Source organism: Macaca mulatta, chromosome 6 (assembly GCF_049350105.2).
Source record: "Macaca mulatta isolate MMU2019108-1 chromosome 6, T2T-MMU8v2.0, whole genome shotgun sequence".
Classification (NCBI taxonomy): Eukaryota; Metazoa; Chordata; class Mammalia; order Primates; family Cercopithecidae; genus Macaca; species Macaca mulatta.
The window spans coordinates 23,914,450-23,933,308 of record NC_133411.1 but is presented as its reverse complement, the minus strand read 5'-3'; positions in this window follow the sequence as shown (position 1 = coordinate 23,933,308).

Here is an 18,859-nt window from a genome sequence, read left to right as displayed (position 1 = left end):
TAATGGATGAGGAGTTGCTTCTTAATGGATGATCTAATAACGTGGTTTCTGGAAATGAAATCTACTCCTGGTAAGATGCTGTAAACATTGTGAAATGACCACAAAGGATTTAGAATATGTTATAAACTTAGTTGACAGAGTAGTATCAGGATTTGAGGTGTATGAGACCATTCTTGTGTTGCTGTAAAGAAATACCTGGGACTGGGTAACTTATAATGAAAAGAGGTTTAATTGGCTCATGGTTCTGCAGGCAGTACAGGAAGCATGGCATCAGCATTTGCTCAGCTTCTGGGAAGGCCTCAAGGAATTTTTACTCATGGCAGAAGGTGAGGCAAGAGCAAGCATGTCGGCCGGGCGCGGTGGCTCACGCCTGTAATCCCAGCACTTTGGGAGGCCGAGACGGGCGGATCACGAGGTCAGGAGATCGAGACCATCCTGGCTAACACGGTGAAACCCCATCTCTACTAAAAAATACAAAAAACTAGCCGGGCGAGGTGGCGGGCGCCTATAGTCCCAGCTACTCGGGAGGCTGAGGCAGGAGAATGGCGTGAACCCGGGAGGCGAAGCTTGCAGTGAGCTGAGATCCGGCCACTGCACTCCAGCCTGGGCGACAGAGCGAGACTCCGTCTCAAAAAAAATAAAAAATAAAAAAAAAATAAAGAGCAAGCATGTCACATGGTGAAAGCAGGAGTGAAAGCGAGTGGTGGTGTGGGGTGCCACACACTTAAGCAATCAGATCTCAAGAATACTTACTATTGCAAGAACATCACCAAGCCATGAGGGATCCACCCCATCACCCAAACACTTCCCATCAGGCTCTGCCTTCAACACTGAGAACTAGATTTCAACATGAGATTTGGGGAGGGACATATGTCTAAACTCTATCAGAGAGGATTGACTCCAATTTTGAAAGAAGTTCTTCTGTGGATCAAATGCTATTGAACAGTATCGTACACTACAGAGAAATTTTAGTGAAAGAAAGAGTCTACGGATGTGACAAACTGTATTGTTGTCTTATTTTAAGAAATTTCCATAGCCACAACAAGCTTTAGCAACCAACACCCTGGTCAGCAGCCATCCACATCGAGACAAGACCCTCCACTAGCAAAAAGATTACCACTCGCTGAAAGCTCAAATAAGCATTAGCATTTTTTAGCAGTAAATAATTTTTAATTAAGGTATATGCATTTTTTAGTCATAATACCATTGCACATTTAAAAGACTAACATAAACATAACTTTAATATGCCCTAGGAAACCAAAAAAATTGTGTGGCTCACTTTATTGTGATATTTCCTTTATTCTTATGGTCTGGATCCAAACCCACAATGTCTCTAAGGTGTGCCTGTATTTATTATTTAGTCATTTTTGTGTACCAAGACCCAGTGTTCTCTTGCCATTTATTCATTTTTTAAAATCTATTTTTAAAGTAGTTGTCTTTAAAATTTAATATATATCATTCTGTTGTCTACATCACTTAAGAGTTATTGAATTTGGGCACAGATATATTTGCTATTTAACAGATAAAATTAAATGCTATGTCGAATTGTCGTTATTTCTTACAAGGATTTGAAGTAACTGTAGCTGGAGTCTAAATGCACAGGAGCATCAAGTGCAGATGTAGAATTAGTATCTCATTCTATCCTCATTCTTTTTCTACATATATATCAACCCCAACATGCTCATTTATTTATTTTAAATGATCATATACATTTTATAAGCACTGAGCCAGACATGCAAATGACAGATTGAGTCTCAGATAAATACAGTAAGTTCTCTTTGCATCTTATGCTGCTCATCTTATGCTCTGGCATTATACTCCCATTAGTGTAGAATTTCAGGTATTCTAATGCCTACAAGAATTTATGCAGGTTTCAGACTCATTACAATCTAGAATAAAATCCAGTTCTTAGGTTTTCTTTTCCAGTGCTTTAATAATAAGCCAAAGTCTTCTATATGAAACTAGTTTTAACAATTACATATAAAATTACATAGAAATCAAATATCTTGCTAAGTTGTGTGTGTTGTAAACACTGAAGAAGTTACACAGTGATAGTGTATATTGAGGAATGAGGAACTGTTGCTCCCATAAGATTAACACAGGTACACAATGGGATTGACCAGGGCAAGAGTAAGTCAAAATATGCTATATGGACAGGTGTGTTAAGAAATGTTTTAGCTGTACATCAAGTGTGCTGATCCTACATCTACATCTGTTCAAATATACACAAATATTTACCAGTCACCATTTGCCATTCAATAGCTAATCCAAATCATGGCAAGTAGGATGTACTCAATCAATGCCGCCAAAGTAAATTTAGTCACATTCCACCTCTGCTCTTTTAAAGAGGGAAATATAAAGCTTTGTTTTACACTAATTCAGTTTGCCTTTGATTATTATAACAAAAGAGACTAAAGTGGAGCAGAAAAAAATTATTATCTTTACACAAAGCACCGTTTTGTCAAATAATTTTCTAGGCCTTGAGAAATAACAGATATACTGTTACAAATTGCCCTAACTACATGTGATTCTTGAAATATATGAGAAAACTGGAAAGTAATGATTAAATGTAATAGGTTTCCTTATACCCTGACATTGAGAGATGAGACCTGATGAGGGAGAGATAGCCATGCCCCTCAGGCTTCCTTAAAGCAGGTAACATTGCTTTGAAAATCTTATGAGATAGTATTTCTAGTTTTAGGATTTTCAATGTGGGTTTCCAGGTTAATTGTGACTTGCATTAAATGGTGCCTCTTTAGCATCTTTTATGGACAATGCTTGAAAGTGGATCTAATAGAATGTGGCCAACTCCAAACCTTGGGATAATGGTGCCAGCTAAGGCATTTTCAGGAAGTTATTTTGATACATAGCTGCTATAAGTAGCTTGAACATGACTATTCTTCAATAATATGGCAAGTATATCAAAACATCCTAGAAGTTATATTATAAGAATAGTTAGGGCATAGGACCATACTTCCTAGACGGAGTAACTCTTTTGCAATCACTTCACTTAGTGCCTTAGTCACCTCTCATTTGTTGTGACATAGCTTATTTATTTGTCCCAAAACCAAACGGGTAATGTTGTAGGAGTATTTTCAGAAGCCTCTCTTACTTACAAAATCTCTATAGAATGTAGAGCACATGACTGAATGTTATGCATTTGAATGTCACCTGTGAAGATGTTATGTTATGAAAAACAGCAACTATAGCACTGAGACATAGAGATCCACAGTATCATCCTATTTAGTAATGCTATTATTGTTTTCCTAGTTTTGGGTCTAAATTGGTGATTACTTTAACATTATGAGTGACATGTAAGTACCTCATAATGTACTAAGTCGGGACCCAATTCTGGAAACTAGCTCCTTTTGCTTCTCAATAAACCAAGGACAACAAAAGCAAAAACTGAGAAGAAAGATTCTAGGAAGATTCATTCATTGTTTATGCCAATCACAGCCAAGTGCATGCTACAAAATAATTAAAAGACACATAGTGGCTGGGCCTGGTGGCTCATACCTGTAATCCCAGCACTTTGGTGGATCACCTGAAGTCAGGAGTTCAAGATCAGCCTGGCCAACATGGTGAAACTGCATCTTTACTAAAAGTACAAAAAATTTAGCTGGGCATGGTGGTGCATGCCTGTAATCTCAGCTACTCAGGAGGCTGAAGCAGGAGAATCACTTGAATCTGGGAGATACAGGCTACAGTAAGTAGAGATTGTGTCACTGCACTCCAGCCTCAGTGACAGAGTGAGACTCCATCTCAAAAAAAAAAAAAAGGGGGGCACATAGTGACTTTGTACAAGTGTCTCAGGTATTTACTTTAATATGTATGCCTGGTGACAGGCCCTTATGATATATTCTTTTGTGTGTTTTTTTAAATACCAAGTCATTCATCTAGTCTTAAATTTGAATGGAATCTGGAACATACTTCAGACATCAATTCACTCAGTTCACAAATAGGGAAATTATACAGGCTAATAAGTTGTTTTAAATGGCGGAAGTTTAGAAATTGTCTTCCATGGTGGCTCAGATCCAAGATCTCATCTTTTCTTGGTGTATTTTGTATTGTTTAAGCTCTATTACTTCTTATGGCTTCATCGAATTTTGTCATTTTTTGTGTGCTGATAAAAAATAAAATGTAATTTTAAATACATATAAAATAACAAAAATGTTAGTTTCAGAATCACTGAAGATATGGAAGCAGTGTAGAAAAATGTAGGAGACTACAGATCACAGCAAACTCTGTGAAATGCCCTCCTTTTTGTTGCCATCTGCCTGTCATTGACATGGCTTTTACTGTCTCTGAGGCACTGAATCAATACATTGCCATATTGAGTGATAATATTATATGTAAATACCTCCAAGAGGATTTTGCATGCAATAATGACTCTTTGTGACTTCTCTTTCTTTTTCAAAGCAGATAAAGTTATTTTACGTTGGGCAGCAAATGACTACATATAATTTATGTTTTGGAGAACAGCTAATTCCTGACCTACAATTCAGCATTACAGGAAATGAGTTAATTTTAAAAATATATAAAAATAGAGATAGTTCATTTTCAAAGATATTTTTAACACTTCTTGTTGAAAATGTCTGCTATACGAGAAAAGAGAACCCTATTACCTTGTTGGTGGGAATGTGAGTTAGTATAGCCACTAGGGAGAAGAGTATGGAGATTCTTCAAAAACTAAACCTAGAACTATCATATGAACCAGCAATCCTACTGCTAGGTATATACTGAAAAGAAAGGAAACCAAAGCCAGGCATGGTAGCTCACTCCTATAATCCCAGAACATTGGGAGGCAGGGGCAGGCGGATCACGAGGTCAAGAGATCGAGACCATCTTGGCCAACATGGTGAAACCATATCTACTAATAATACAAAAATCAGCTGGGCATGGTGGCACGCACCTGTAGTCCCAGCTACTGGGGAGGCTGAGGCAGGACAATCGCTTAAACTGGGGAGGTGGAGGTTGCAGTGAGCCGAGATTTCTCCACTGCACTCCAGCCAGGTGACACAGCGAGACCCTGTCTCAAAAAACAAAACCAAAAAACAAACAAAAAATGGAAATCAGTATATCTGATTTTGAACTTCATCAAGAGAAGAGATATCTGCATTCCGATGTTTCTTGCAGCACTATTCACTATAGCCAAGATTCAGAAGCTACTTAAATGTCCATGATTAAAAGAATAGATGAATACATTTTACATCACAATGCATAAAGAACACACAAGTGAAACAAATACAACAAACCAAAAGAAAATAAATGCATTATATAAAGAAGTTCAAAGGTGAGTATCTAGAATATTTAGATCTATGTAAGTAATAGAAAAACAAGTCAAAAATCAAAATAACAAACCAATAAGAAAAACGAACAAAGGTATAAGCAAGAAAATCACTAAGTAAAAAATTTAAAAGAAAGAAAATATTTTCAGGCACACACACAAAAAGGAAATGCAAATTAAAATATTACAATTATTACAAATGAGATAAGAACAATAATTATGTTTGGTAATATCAAATATTAACAATGTGGTGGGAAAGTGGACACTCTCAAAATGAACTGGCAGCAATGAATATTCATAAATCACATTGGACGGCAACTTGATTACATTTGTTGATATATAAAGTACACTTGATCAAAGGCCACTTCCTAGTTCATACGATAGAGAAATAGTTACACAGATATTCTACATGTTCAGCCAAGTTAGGACTCCAAAATAGATTGCAGGTAAGAATGTGAGTTGCAGTAAAGTATGTACAATATGACACCATTTACTGAAAGCTAATGAAGAATTCAGAACTATATTTTTATAAGACAATAATGCAAAATGGTCAGCAGCAAAATGATCAGCAAATTGATAGCTTCTAGAGAATGGAGTGAATGGGTGTTGGGAGTTAGAATAAACAGAATTGGTTGTGTTTTTTAAGGCTATAGATTCATCTTTCATTTATATAATTGATATGGTTTGGCTCTGTGTCGCCAATAAAATCTCCTCTTGTAGCTCTCATAATTCCCATGTGTTGTGGGAGGGACCCAGTGGGAGATGATTGAGTCATGGGGCCTGTTCTTTCCTGTGCTGGACTCATGATACTGAATGGGTCTCACAAGATCTGATAGTTTTAACAACGGGAGTTTCTCTGCACAAGCCCTCTCTTTTCCTGCTGCCAACCACGTAAGATGTTACTTGCTCCTCCTTGCCTTAATGCCATGATTGTGGGGCCTCCCCAGCCATGTGGAAACGTGAGTCCAATGAACCTCTTTTATAACTTGTCCAGTCTTGGGTATGTCTTTATCAGCAACGTAAAAACAGACTAATACAATATTTAAATGAAATAAGACAATATCCCTGAAAAGGAATAAAAGTAATAGGGAAATAGAATTTCTAGAATATGGGAGAGTGGTAAATTTTAGATTAAACTGTGAGTATATTCTATCCCATTCTATGAGCGAGGTAACCTACAGAATGGGAGAAAATATTTGCAAACTACCTACTCGACAGGAGATTAACAACCTGAATATATAAGAAGCTTAAACAACTCAATAGGAAAAATGCAATTGGAGTTTTAAAATGGGCAAAAGATCTGCATAGACATTTCTCAAAAGAATTCATAAAAATGTCAAACAGATATTTGAAAAATTATTCAACATCACTGATCATCAGAGAAATGCAAATCAAAAAGACAATGAGATTTTATCTCACCTCAGTTTAAATAACTTTTATCAAAAAGACAGGTAAATACAGGCACTAGCTAGGATGTGAGAGAACACATATTCTTTTGTAGTAGACCAATTTTACCATCCTGACCCCAACATGCCTCTGTTCCTTGATTCCATCTGCTAGATTTATTTGAGTTTAGGTTTTCCTTCTATTATTTTGAAGAAAAAATTTCCATATATATAAATATATAAACATATTTAAATATATCACTATATAAGTTTATACATCAAATATATAAATATGTATTTGGATATATAAATATTTAAATTTTATATTCAAATGAAACATATATAAATATATTTAGATAAATATTTAAATATATACATTTAGATGCTGATAGCTGTATATATTTATATATTTAAATATATAGATTTAAATTTATAAAAATATATAGATTATATATAATCTCTAAGAGATCACTTATGAGATTTCTCAAATAATTTCATAACATAATGTATTATAAAATAATTATCTTCTATGTTCTGTTTTGTCTTTCTTCCAAGGTCAAGTTTTTTGTTTGCGTATGTTAACATTTCGTGGTGTTCTTTCATTACACATTCACATTAAGGATGAAGGACTTCATAACTGACTCATCTTTCTTCTGTCGATAAAGTCAAAATGTTTTACTCTTTGATTGGTTTTTTTCTGCCTATTTTCATAATAAAAAAAATTCCTTCCAGTTTTCAATTTCAAGATAGCTGACAACCTCCCATTTTCTTTTCTGATATGGGCTTCTCTTTTGTAGAAAATCCATATATTTATTTTATTGGTTATTAGGAGAAACAAAGGCAAATGCTTTTTAGACAGGAAGTAGAGATTGCCCATGCCAATTTCATTTTGTGTTTTTTTAAATTCCTAGCACTTTTGTTTTTCCATTATAATCTCTATGTACGTTTAAATTACATTGACAAAAACATTTTTATATGCTGTATATTCTCATAATTTAAATTGTAGAACACTGTATTTCCTTAATTATCTTCAGTAAGAAGATTAATCTATGCATCATTCATCCACAAAAAGTTTCTATTTAATAGATACTTAATATTTGTCATTCATGAGAGTATATACCAGGATTAAAGGATGAATCAGGCCCAGTTTTACCAGAGCGAACACAGTGGTAATTCTTATGAAATACTTGACAGACTGCTAACTTGAAATTTTGCACTCTATGCAATTTAGAGATCCTACATTCCAGATTCTATTTAGCTCCCTCTTGACTTCAGTTTCCTCTGGCAAAAATTGCTGCCCTCATCTTTCTATATAACTCACTAAACACAAAGTTGAAAGTGAATTTTTGCCTGAATGTATTAGATAGCTTTCATATCCTGGGAAACCTCATTTATAATGTGAAATACCCCCCAGGCCAAAGATAGGATGAAGAAATAGATCCGACTCCCTTAGGTGGAAAGAAAAAAATACAGATTTTATTGTCTTTTTAGAGATCTAATTCTGCCTTTAATCGGAATTTATTTTAATTATAATTATTTTAAATTAAATTATAATGAATTATAATCAATTGTCAGGTTAGAATTTTCACCACTTACCTGATGGAAGGAAAATGGAATATTTGAATAGTAAGGATTTTGCCTATATATGGGTAAGGACAAAAAATTTTTTTAATTGAGTGGCCTTTGTCTAAGTTATTTATTATATTTATCCCACTTAGTCCAATTATAACACTGTCTTATGCCATTTGAAAGTTGAATGTCTCTAAATATGACAGCTTTACTGAAGTCACTTTGAAACTCAAAAACATTGTAGAAAATATTGACAAAATAATATTGTTCAAAACCTTTATTTTTCAACTAAAACTGCCCAGGAATTGAAAGGAAATATGCTTTAATTGATTTCATGTTATCTTCATTTTTAAATGTAAAAGAGTGATTTGTGATGTGGCAAAGAGCAAAATATAGTGTTACCACCTTTTTGTCTCTCTCTGTAACAGAATATTAAGTAGTCTCACCTTCTGTGCTCTAGGTTAAAGACTATCAGTTATGCACAAAACAGCATTCTACTCTAGTAAGCATACAGTTCATCTTGCTTTTGTTAAACTAAAGAAAGCAATTTTCTGATCCTTAGAAGTTTCACAGTGTTGTATAAGATATAGTGATATACAACTTGTTAAGGCACATTAATATAAAATAAATTAAATACCTTTTTAAGGCGGTGAGTCCAAAATTTGACGATCTGTGCAGTACATCTCATCCTTTTCTCAGTCTCCTTACTTTAAGACAATTCTTGGTGGACATGACTTTTTTATTACCTTTATTTTTTGTAAAATTTTAAATATTGCAAATATTTAGCAATTTGAATATCTTCTTAGGTAATTTAAAAATTGCAATACCTTTTTGCTGTTAATATTTTTATCAATATTTTGTTAATGTTATGGTAAGTAGGAGAAAACTGTTTCAATTAAGTCTATATAAATAAAGAAAACTGAGATACAGTAAGCCCCTTTTATCTGAAGGTATAGGTTTCAAGACCCCCAGTGAATGCCTAAAAACATGGATAATACAAAACCCTAAGTATGGTATGCATTTTCTTTTTTTTTAATTTTTTTTTTTTTTTTTTTTGAGACGGAGTCTCACTGTCTCCCAGGCTGGAATACAGTGGCTCGATCTCAACTCACTGCAATCTCTGCCTCCCAGGTTCACGCCATTCTGCTTCAGCCTCCGGAGTAGCTGGGACTACAGGCGCCTGCCAGCACGCCTGGCTAATTTTTTGTATTTTTTTTTTTAGTAGAGACGGGGTTTCACTGTGTTAGCCAGGATGGTCTTGATCTCCTGACCTCGTGATCCACCCGCCTTGGCCTCCCAAAGTGCTGAGATTACAGGCCTGAGCCACTGCGCCCTGCCTTGGTATGCATTTTCAATCTCATACCCGAGAACGCTACCAAATGACTAATGAAGTGATAGCATGGAGTGTGGATACGCGGGACACAGGAATGATTCACATGCCTGGGGGATGAAGCAGGTCAACAGGAGATTTAATCATGCTTCCAAGAATGGCGTACAATTGAAAACTTATGAATTGCCTATTTCAGAATTTTCCCAATTAATATTTTTGGATTGATGTCCATGAGTAGCTGAAACCTTGAAACCGTGAATGAAAGGGAATTGCCATCATTTGAAAAACATCTTCATCAAAAATACCTTAATCCACAGATACAATCTCAATAAATAGAGCTTTTTATTGGCAATGACCATGGATAATAAAAAGTTGATGCATAAACTGATTTGTTCTTTCAAACTCAGCTTTCTGAGTAAAATCTCAAAGGCTCCGTTTAATTCAAGGTAAAGGACTAAAGGGCATTGCTTCAAGGGACAAAATAAAGGCTTTCTCTGATTGGAGCTAAAGGAACTTTATGGATTACGTCATGTATAACATAATATATACATTTTCAAAGCCACTTTGATTCATAACCTAAATGTGTAAGGCCAATAACACTTAATGAGAAACTGCCAAAAACTGTAATAAGAAACTGGTGACAGCCATTAGCCTTGCTTGTCTTTAAGATTTTTTATCCATCCTGGCTAACCCCGTGAAACCCCGTCTCTACTAAAAAATACAAAAAAAAAGAAAACTAGCCGGGCGAGGTGGTGGGCGCCTGTAGTCTCGGCTACTCGGGAGGCTGAGGCAGGAGAATGGCGTGAACCCGGGAGGCGGAGCTTGCAGTGAGCTGAGATCCGGCCACTGCACTCCAGCCTGGGGGACAGAGCGAGACTCCGTCTCAAAAAAAAAAAAAAAAAAAAAAAAAAAAAAGATTTTTTGTGTGTGATTATAGGCCCAGCAGTCTTACCTTTCATACAGTTAAAATTTGAAGAAGTACTCAGAGGAAAACATGAAAATTGATCCTTGTTACATATTACAAACAATTAAAAAGAGATAAAAAGTAACATCATCAAACTCCTCTCCTTTTTGTCTTGCTGGTTCTTATTTTATTATTAATTTATATTTTTTGAAAGATTCATAGCACTATTCCAAAATGGCTTACATAATTTTGTATAGAAAAAGTGCATATGTTGGTGTATTTCTGATGTATATTCACGAAGTAAAATACAATTAAGTCAAAACTTTTACGTTGATGTTGTTTTTCTCTTTTGTTGTTTGATTTTAATTTAAAAAGTTTTTTCATTGAGGTAAAATATGCATATATAATTTACCATCTTTCCCATTTTAAATGTACAGTTCACTGTTAATAAATATATTTATATTCTTTTTTTTCTCTTTGATTTTCATTTTATTGAGGTTCCTGTACAACCAACCTAGCCAGTGGTACCTCAGATTTTCATGTTGTGTTGTGGGATAAAATTACTTATCTGCCCAGTTTCATTATCAGGATTACAAGAATATGCCATTTATTATTGTTCGAAGGACAAATCTTTTTTTTTTTTTTTTTTTTTTTTTTTTTTTTTTTTTTTTTTTGAGACAGAGTCTCGCCCTGTCCCCCAGGCTGGAGTGCAGTGGCTGGATCTCAGCTCACTGCAAGCTCCGCCTCCCGGGTTCACGCCATTCTCCTGCCTCAGCCTCCCGAGTAGCTGGGACTACAGGCGCCCACCACCTCGCCCGGCTAGTTTTTTTCTTTTGTATTTTTTAGTAGAGACGGGGTTTCACTGTGTTAGCCAGGATGGTCTCGATCTCCCGACCTCGTGATCCGCCCGTCTTGGCCTCCCAAAGTGCTGGGATTACAGACTTGAGCCACCGCGCCCGGCCTAGAAGGACAAATCTACAGCTAGTTTTCTAGCATCCAGGACTTCAGGACTTTAGTGGGTGTGTAAAGGGGTGGTAAGGAGAGACAGAAAAGGAGGCTGTGAAAGTCATTCACTTAAGCAGTGACAACCAAACCAACATACAAGCAGTGGACTCTTTTTGCTTTTTTAAATTAGTAAATAATGTTTCTTTAAATAATAATTTTTAATAATTTTATACCTTGTCTGTTAATTTCCTGTGTCACAGGGGAAGGTTCATCTCACTTTCCCTTCTTCTGTCAAAGCAGATGGTTTCCATTGCCATTTTATAAAATAAGGGAAGCATCCTTCAGCTTACCATGTTTCTCTTATTTAAACCTTTGACACCTTAACTGTATGTTCTTATTTTAAATATTTCTCTCAGTTTAATTGGAGACTTATTTTTTATTTCCTGATTCATCATTTCCTTAAGTTTTATGGGTTTTCCCTCTCTCTCTTTATTTATTTTTGTGGGTATTTTTTCATATGGCAAATGTTCTTCAAATCTCTCTCAGCTTTATGTTGCCTCTTTTCCTATTTAAGAATCAAGACATTCAAAGACTAACTCTTGGTGGGCAAAGGTTGTCCCCTGCAAAGTTCACTCTGGGTTCGGCAGATGAGGAGTTGGTCATATTGTTGGGAGTCTTCTGGAGTGCTAGAAGAAAATGGTTTTACCCATAATAGCTACCTTCTTTTCTCCAACTATTTAACATATTTTGTCTTCTTCCCTGCCCAACCACCCAACAACCTCTTCTTCCTTTTGGCAGGAAGTGTTAGGTTTCCTGATATCTGAGGTGAGACAAGCGATGCAGTTCTTAACATTCACTTTCAATTAATCCGTCTCCATAGAGTACCATTTCCAACTTTCCTTATAACTTCTATCTCTGATATAACAGCCTGTCTGACTTTCTGTTGTGCAATACAGACACCTTCTCTGGTTTATCTCTTTGCATATGCACTAGGTCCTGGCTCCTGCTGCCATTTTAAAATCTAATCTTTTTCTCTTTCCTGAGCTTGTTGAAATCTCTGCTTCTCGTAGCTTGTTTATTCGCCCCATGATTATGGCTTTTTACCAGTATTTTTCTCTTATTGTAATTTTACTTAAGCAATGAGAGGAAATAAACATACCCTGCCTTGTAAACTTGAAGCATTATTATCTTTTTTGGATATAAATAATTTGGACAAAAATATTTACTTTCCAAAGTGAATAATAAAAAGTTACACATTCACAAGTTGTTACCAAGTAAGTCTATATTTCCTAAAAGAAAAGATTATGAATAATTACTTAATTGAATTACTAATGACAAATTAGATTAGTCAGCTAATCTTCATAATACAGGCTTCTAAGTTGGTATTGATTTTTTTCTCTGTAATTCTTGAAAACGCATATTGAAGTTTATCATTTTAGGCAATTGCACAATTAACGATAGCTGTTCAAATTAGGCATGAAGAAAGTATGCTATATACAGACGGCAACCTGACTTGAGCTGTCACTTTAAGAAGGAATTACCCCACTGGAAACTCACTTTTATACATTACATCCATATTCTTCCTTCTTTTTGCTTTCTTCCCATACCCTCTGCCTGTCTGTTAGTTTATAGATCACTTCCAATGCACATTATCTTTGCCAGAATAGATGGCAATGCCTTTCCCTTGTTTGGTCACCTGTAAAAATTATATCTGTTGCTCAAATGTTCATTTAGGTAAGACCTCCTTGGTGATGCCTTATGGCCTCTCAGAGTTCCTGATCTCTGTAAATCAGTCTATTATGAAAATTGCATTGTTATACTTTCATATTTCTTTCAATTTGTTCGTAAATGTTTGCAGGGTGGAAATGCATTTTTAAATCACCTACTCCTGGTTTTCAACTTAGCCCTTTTCCCTTAGAATATGTGAAAACGTATGTATTTAACAAATTAATTATGTGAATATATGTTACATTTATGCTGTCAAAGAAAAATTACAGTGGATAAGTTTAAAAAGCAAGAAAGACTTTATTCAAGACTATTGCAATGGGGGAAAATTATACTTAACTCCGCTAGAACGAAAGGTGGGAGAGTTTTTAAGTACAAGAGAGAACTAGTAGAAAAGTATTGGAGGGTGTTAGGGAGAGGTTGGTCAGTGTGATCAGGTCATCTGTGTTTGCTAATTGTCCTTTGTCAAAGTCAGGCTCCAACCTTCCAACAGAGATCGGAAGATAGGGACGCTATCTTTCTTCATGATTATATTTCAAAGGAATGGCTTCCATGTCTTGAGATAGACATTTCTGGGTTGTAGAAGATTTACATCTTGAAGGCCAGAAAAAGAATTTACAATGGAGAGTTTTCAAAGTAAATACTCTAAGAAAATGTAGGTTAAGGACCTATGGTCAAGATGAAACGTAATTAGTCAAACTGAGAGGAACTCTGATAAAAAATCTCATCTGGAAACAACTGGCTTATATATATTTAAGAATTATTTAATGTATTCTTAACCAAAAACAATATTTTAAAAAGTTCTTTATATGAAGTTTAATCATTAATTAAAATTTGAAACACCAGTGGTTATCAGATAACACAATGCTAGACCTCTTTAGATGTGCTTTCTCCAGAATAGAAAGGTTGGACTGAAGGATTTCTGGATATATACAATGCACATTGAGGAGACTCATGGCTGGTTCTTGAGAAAATATTTTCATTTGTGCCTGAAGTCACTGACTTTTCTCACGTTTCTGTGGAGATGGAGTATTAATCCATCAAGTTGTATTTGGTCATTTGTTTCCATAAAAAACGAATATCACAATTTTTATTTAATACATATTTTGCACTTTGTGCTGTGTCAGTGCTTGCCCATACCCTTACTTCATGCATCTTACAAGTCTGTCCCCTTCCAACCCTTCCAAAGAATTGCTTTTATATGTTAATATACTACCCCTTGTGTTTTTATCAAAGGCAAGTACACTTATTTGGGTATTTTATCTATTGCATCTTTCATTGTGTCCTGTTTTAAAGCACATGTTAAAATTTATTTTTAAACTGATTGTAGAAAAATATTTCATCCTTTGAAATTTTTTTAAAAATTCTAGTAGATAATAAAGGAATGTAGCTGATTGTGTTTCTCTGTTACGCTTTGATCTATAAAAAGTCTACCAAACAATACTACAATTTGACCTATAGCAATTGTTTATCTAATATATCTGTGTCTTCTGTCCTTTTTTTTTGACCAGTTTTTTTGTTGTAATATATATCTTGTTTTGGTGTTGATTAGTTGTATTTTGTTATTGCATTATGCATTTATGCATGTTCTTAATAAGCTGCTTCAAGATCTTTATTATATAATGTGGAGTATAAACATAAAAGAATACACAAATACTTAAAAATGCTTAAGGAAATAAATAAATCCTTAAGGAAGCCCTGAATTGAAAAGTGGGTCTAAAGCACACATCTGTAATGTCTATAAAAATCCATGATTGAAGATGACCGTGAAATGAGAAAGAATTTTGAAGTGTTTTAAATAAATCAGGATCTTTTCCTTAAATATTTTATATTTAAAATCCATGATTCTAAAAAAATGTTCAAAGAAGGCACTATTTTTTTTTTACTTATGTGTTTTGCAACATTTTGTCATTCTGGAAGAACAAAATATTGGATATTCTTCCTACACACTCATTTTAAGGATATTTCTAAAGAGATGGCATTTCATTTTCCACAGGAATACTGCTGCTTTTATTGCATGGTTGGTTTCATTGTGAAGATATTATATAAATGAAGCATACAAGAAAGATTCAGTTTGGAAGTATTGAGTTTATTTATCCTTGATTATTTCCCTGTAAGAAAATTCATGACTTTTCTTGCTTTCTAGTTATATTTTTAATTTATGAAAAAAATACAAATTTTTAAAATATTAATTTACAGTCATAGAATATCTTTTCCCTTTTCTTTGAAAGAAAAGAGAAGCACAAGAAGACACATTTAAGATTAAACTGGATGGTTGGGAAGGAAAATGATATTGTGTGTTCAGAAGACTGGTAAAGGGAAATTTATATTTAATCTCCTAATCCAACAATATTCTGTGCCAGATTATGTTCTACATCATCCATATATTTTTAAGGAAAACATGAATAAACTGTTTTTATTTTATTCATGCTCCTTGGATAAACATCTTTCTGTCCTAATTTTAATAATTGTGCCTTAGCACATGATTAAGTGTTCTTGAGAGGGTAACAAATAGGTCGATCACAATAGTTAGCTCTACTTAAATAGATTTTAAATGCCCTTGTTTGATTTCTGGTTTTATTTCTTATCAGTGGTAAATGACTCATGTCACAGAGTAAGAAGGTAGTATCTGTACTACCCAAAAAGTACAGAAGTATCTGTACTACCTAAGAAGGTAGTATCTGTATGCAGTTTAATGGAGTCAGAAGTGATAGTAAGTCACTTTATGCTAGCAGACATCATTACATAGTTAAATAGGCTATTGTAGTAAGCATTAATTTCTGTGACAGAGATACATTGAGTCATACTGTGCTGCATTTAATGGTATGTCCACTCACCAGTAGTTTTAGATATTGAAATAATCTTCATTCCATAACCATCCTTATGTCAACAACTAATTTATTAACAATTGAATTAAGAGAATATTTGTCATATTCTCTTTTTTGTGTTATAGAAATTGAGTTTATTTTTTAGAGCAGTTTTAAGTTCATGCAAAATTGAGCAGAAGATACAAACATTTCTCATATGCTCACTGTCCTACCCATTCATAGCCTCCTTCATTATCAACATCTCCCAACAGAGTGGTGTATTTGTCACAATTAATAAACATACATGGACACATCATTATCACCCAATTGATAGTTTCCCATTAGGGCTCACTCTTGGTATTGCACATTCTGTGGATTTTGACTAATATATAATGACATGTATTCACCATTATAGTATCATACAGAATAGTTTCACGGCACTAAAAATCCTCTGTGCTGCATGCATTCATTCCACCCTCTCCCTAATTCCCAGCAACACCTGATCTTTTTACTGTCTCCATAATTGTGCCCTTTCTGATTTATTTAAAACATTTCAAAATTCTTTCTCACTTTATGGTCATCTTCAAGCATTGATTTTTATAGACATTACAGTAGATATGTGCTTTAGACTCACTTTTCAATTCAGGGTTTTCTTAAGGATTTAGTTACTTCCTTAAGCATTTTTAAGTATTTGTGTATTCATGTCTATACTCCACATTATATCACAGCGATTTTTTGACAGCAGTTTGCGAAATGTGCATGCGAGGGATCTAAGTTGCATGCTCCTATGAGAATCTAATGCCTGATGATTTGAGGTGAAACAGTTTCATCCTGAAACCATTCCTCCCATTCTATCTGTGGAAAAATTGTCTTCCATGAAACTGGTCCCTGGTGTCAAAAAAACTTGGGGACTGCTGCTATAGATCAATTTAGGAAGACGTGATATTGTGTCAGTGTTTAGTCTTACTATCCATTGTTATGGAATATCTCTCCATTTGTTAAGTTCTAATTTGATTTCTTTCACCAGCATTGTTTATTCTTTTCATATAGATCTTGTACACATTTGTTAGATTTATATCTAAATATTTCATTTTGGGAGGTATTAATATAAATGATATCCTTTACTTAATTTTAAATTCTCAGTGTACTTTTTATATGCTAGACAGAGTGCTACAGCCTAGGGATGGCCATAAGTCAGAAAAGAATCTCTTGTCTACTTTCGGTTGCTTTTTTCAGTATTCCATACTGGAATAAAATGGTAGTTGCCACCAAAATGTTTGACATCAAAAGAGAAAGAAAATTAATTTTCACATGATGATACAACTGAAAATAAACTTAAATATATTTACTCTTTGAAATTGATTGCAACCATTTTTGTATTGCTGAGATGAGGTTTCCAGTGTTTAAATTATCATTTTGGGTATCACACCTTTTGCAGGAGAAAACATTAAAAGTTAGTGATCCATTAACAAATTATGAAGATTTCATTCTCCTTAGGGTTTAAAAGTGTAATTTTCCAAAACATTCTCTTATTTATCTTTTGTTTATTTAGGCAAGAAGTTAAGTACCTTTTGAGGTTTTGTTATGCATTTCATTGGAAGCAAACAAGTATAAATACCTATCCATTAAAAGATACAAGTTAACCAGTATATTATGTATTTTTAGGAAATATTAAAAAGAATATTAATTCATGTAGATTTTACATTTATTTTAGTTCTTAGTAGCTCCTCTAGTCCAAATCATTCAAAATCTTTCTCTTTCTCTCTCATATAAATGATACACATCCTCATGTGTGCCAGAATCCATTGGGATAAAAAATCCATAGACATAAAACTACAGTTCAATGTGATCAATGAAAACTCATCATACCTGTATAAAATGTTAATAGAAAAATTGAGGTGTTGGGCAGGCATGGTGGCTCACACCCATAATCCCAGCACTTTGGGAGGCCAAGGTGGGCAGATCACGAGGTGAGGAGATCGAGACCATCCTGGGCTAACATGGTGAAACCCCGTCTCTATTGACAATACAAAAATTAGCCGGGTGTGGTGGCTGGCACCTGTAGTTCCAGCTACATGGGAGGCTGAGGCAGGAGAATCGCTTGAACCCAGTAGGCAGAGGTTGCAGTGAGCCGAGATCATGCCACTGCACTACAGCCTGGGCAACAGAGCGAGAATCCGTCTCAAAAAAAAAAAAAAGAAAAGAAAATGGGGGTGTTAAGTTGTCTTTTCATTTTTTTCCTAAGGGAGAAGAACTGGTATGTTAGGCAATGAATAGGAGGATAATTAAATTACAAGGACCTGTAATGCTTGGAAATTTAAGGCATGATGATATGTTTTTGTTTTTGTTTTGTTTTGTTTTAAAAAAGCAACAACAAGGGATCTTAGACAGGAAAACATGAGCTTGGAGAATAAATTTTAAAATATTATGAAAGTCTATAGAAGGAGCTCTCCCCTTTGTATATTTAAAGTCTCAACATAGTAAAATTACTATGGCATTATTTATTTATTTTATTAAAGAAAAGCTCAGGTAATTCAACAAGACACTGTATCTTCCAGAAAATCAGCTATGCTCTGTTCACTCCTATATACACTGCCTCCTAGGTTGTATCTGTAGGTGTATTACTTACATTTAAACAGATATTGCCAAAAAAGCAACAAAAGAAAACTATTAAAATGTTTAGTAGTAAAAATATTTAAAGTGTATCATGTAAGATTGTGATGTAAGATAAAAGGAAATGAAAGAAAACCATCGTGTCTATAATTCTAATAAACATATTTAATGTTTTTGTTGTTATAATTTTGGAAAAGTATAACTTTGACCTCAAATGGATTGCTAGCCTTATCTATTGATCTCTGTTTTGCACAGCTGTTATTTTAAATAAACAACAATTATTTTTGGTTTATT